General features: G+C 51.7%; 1 protein-coding gene across 1 annotated transcript in view; it reads right to left on the reverse strand.

Annotated features, from left to right (window-relative positions):
* The window catches only part of LOC113210769 (neuropeptide Y receptor type 2-like), an 85,037-nt gene that overhangs the window by 69,086 nt on the left and 12,844 nt on the right, over window positions 1-3,107 (reverse strand). The gene's annotated exons all lie outside the window — the stretch shown is intronic.

Raw genomic sequence — 3,107 nt, forward strand, 5'->3', positions numbered from 1 at the left:
GGGGGGGTTGTCCATCTCACAAGGGAACCTTTTCGATTTCGTTGAAACTCGAAAAATTTAAATTTTATTATTACAAAAGTCGAATATCATTTGAAACTTAAACCTCACAGTTATTGGGGGTTAACTTAACCCCTTACAGTGCTCTTTGTTCATAATATCCCCCTACCGCCTTTACGGCAAAAAATTGAATTGAGCGAAACGGATAAAGTTTTCGTCCGAAGGACGCGACTTAAATTTGTTTCATTTTTTTTTTTTGTAAAACCTTTCTGTTACCCTAGGAGGTTTAGGAAAAATTGCACGTGCTATCCGATTTCTTTATAAATAACCTTCAAATTTTCTCGAGTTTCCATGAAATCGGAGATTAACACCCGAAAAGATTCCCTTATCAGCAGTTGGCTACTGCGCTTCATCTTCGGCTCGCGGGACTCCGTTATGAAAGAGGGGTCAGGAGGGAGAGAGAGAGAAAGAGCGAGAGGAGGGAGAGAGACAGAGAGAGACAGAGACGATCAGGGGGTAGGAGCGAGGGGGCAATAAACTCAGTTGGATTGGAACGCGGTGTGGAAATTACGTAAATGCTTGCGGGGTATGGCGATAGAATGACAACAGAGGTTCAACAACACGTTTTCAAAACAGCAGTGGCGGCGGCGACGCCCGCTCCGGGGAAACAATGAAAGGCGCGCGGAATGAACTGAATCGAACTCTCTCCCCTCCCCTCACTCACACCTTGGTCGTGTCTTATCCCCCGCCGTACAACGCAACGCCGCTCGGAGGTGTGTATACGCGCGGTGCGCGGTGGGGTCAGCGACGTCTCACGACTTCATAACATTATTCCCGATAAACACGGCGAACGCTCTCGAACCTGCTGAGCAGCCGCTAGCCTCCCGCACCCCGTGAATACAACTCTCTTTTAAGTTTTCCCGCCTTTCTCGTAATTTTAATATTGTTGGTTAAGACGATGGCGCACACGGGAGGGGCGGAGCGTGTTCTCGACAGAGTAATTAATACGTGTTAGCCTTGCGGCCAGCGGCGCCGAGGTGGGGGCGCGGTGGGGTGGTGTGGGGTGTGGTGTGGTGTGGCGGGGCCGGGTGACTGACCGCGGAGCGGGACCAGTGGACCGGCGATGCATGCGTACGAGCTGCAACGATGCTCTTCGGCGAGGGGCATGTGGGACATTCATATAATATGGCTATATGGTTATGGCGTTTTATCTGCTGGTACCACTAGATGGACAGCGGGAAAGGGTATAAGGCAACTAAAAATGATTTTCAATATTACGTTTTAGGAGGGTTTCGAAAATGACGTTTGCAATAAACTTAAAGGCAAATTATATTTGAAAACACCTAAATCGTAATACCGACAAGTATTCGACAGGAACACAAAGAGGGTGTGGAAATTATTTTGAGTCACATACGGTATTTGCAAAGTAATAAATCTGTTATCCTGCAGGAGCACGACAGGCATTGCAGATCGAACTATTTTAATTTCAAATGTTCGACGTTCCGCACCCTGCCTCGACGTTCCATGAATATGTTCGTATGCAGAGAGGTTCCGAGCGCTTCCCTGTTTGCCAGATTGACGTGGAGAGAGAGAGAGAGAGAAGGAAGGAGAGAGAGGGGGGGGGAGAAAGGGGGAAAGGGGGGAGACTGGGCTCGGAACTCATACAAAAGCCGTCGAACTCGATGGGAGGCTTGCTTTAGGGTGTCCCTAGGGACCCCAACTTGCAGGGATGCATCGCCCTGAGCGGACCTCAGGTGATAAGTCAACACACATATCACTTTAAGCATCGTTGCTCCCAGGAGCCCGAGGATCGCAATACTGCCTCGGGCGTCTTTTAGTTTTGAGAAGAGATTTGTTTTTTGTGTGCTGTCAATGTGTTTGTTGGTTGGTTGTATGTTATTGTACAGTTGACGAACATCGGGTACTGGTGCTGCTGCCACGCGCTGCCGCGGCCTTGCCCGAACCGATCGCTACAGACTCGTATCCGCGGCGGGCCGGGCCTCGCCTCGGGCCGGGCCGGGCACGCAGAGCCAGCGGCGAGCGCTGTCGAAGTTAGCTCAGCCGCCAAAACTTTAACCAGGTTTAGCTTTTGTGGTTTGCCAGCACAGTGGGCATAGCGCGCGCGGGTCAGGAAGGGTAACGCAAACAGGAAAAGGGGGGGGGGGAGGGTGGCAGAGGAGAGTGACTGGAGTGGATAGGCTTGACGAAACAACATGGACCCCATTGGTTTTAGAACATCTTGTCAAGGAGCATCCGTCCCACGCGGTGAGCAGCAACCTGTTTATTGAGCCGGCAACGGCAACATAGGGATAATCCAGATAGTGCGTCCGGCATTTGCCGTTACGCGAGGCTGCCAAGATAGTTCATTTAATTCAAGCTCTCATAGCGCCTGATGGGTAGGCAACATCTTGTCAACAGCGCATGCGTGCACCGCGGGTTGGCCTACCCTGCGTCTCGCAGGCGCCCAGCTCCCGTGATTTACCGAATAAACGAGAGAAAACTGGACACACTCCCTGGTCAGTTTCATATCGCTATCACCAACGATGACTCTCGTACCAGAGTAATTTTTAAATGTAGGAAAAAGGGGTGTAGTGTGAGAGAAACAAATAGAGACATATGAGAGGGAACGTCATGTCAGCCTCTTAACTGCTAAAAAGAAAATGAGTGAGCAGGGAGCAGAAGGCGAGAGATGGGCCGCAGGGGAGGGGGGTCAGTCCCCGGGACCTCGAGTCACGCTGATGAGCCACGAGACTCGGGACTGCCGAAAGGGACGCGTGGCTGGGTTACGACTCCCGTTGCCCTTAGCCCCGTGCCGTATCCGAACGAGGAGATGTGGAAGGAGAGATAAGGGGAAATTGAGAGGAGAGGTGAGAGAGACAGAGAGACAGAGAGAGAGTGAGACAGAGAGAGGGATAAAGGGAGAGAGGGGTGTGTGAGAGAGAGAGAGAGAGAGAGAGAGAGAGAGAGAGAGAGAGAGAGAGAGAGAGATCCATGTCCCAGCAAGTCATTGCAAGATGGCAGCTGCCTTCCCTTCGTCTTGTCCATGTGCACCGCCACCGGCGTCCTCCGACGTCCTCTCGTCGAGGCGGGCGGACCAGGTTGTTACGTAC

The sequence above is a fragment of the Frankliniella occidentalis genome, unplaced genomic scaffold, assembly GCF_000697945.3.
Source record: "Frankliniella occidentalis isolate FOCC.00 unplaced genomic scaffold, Focc_3.1 Scaffold36, whole genome shotgun sequence".
NCBI lineage: Eukaryota > Metazoa > Arthropoda > Insecta > Thysanoptera > Thripidae > Frankliniella > Frankliniella occidentalis.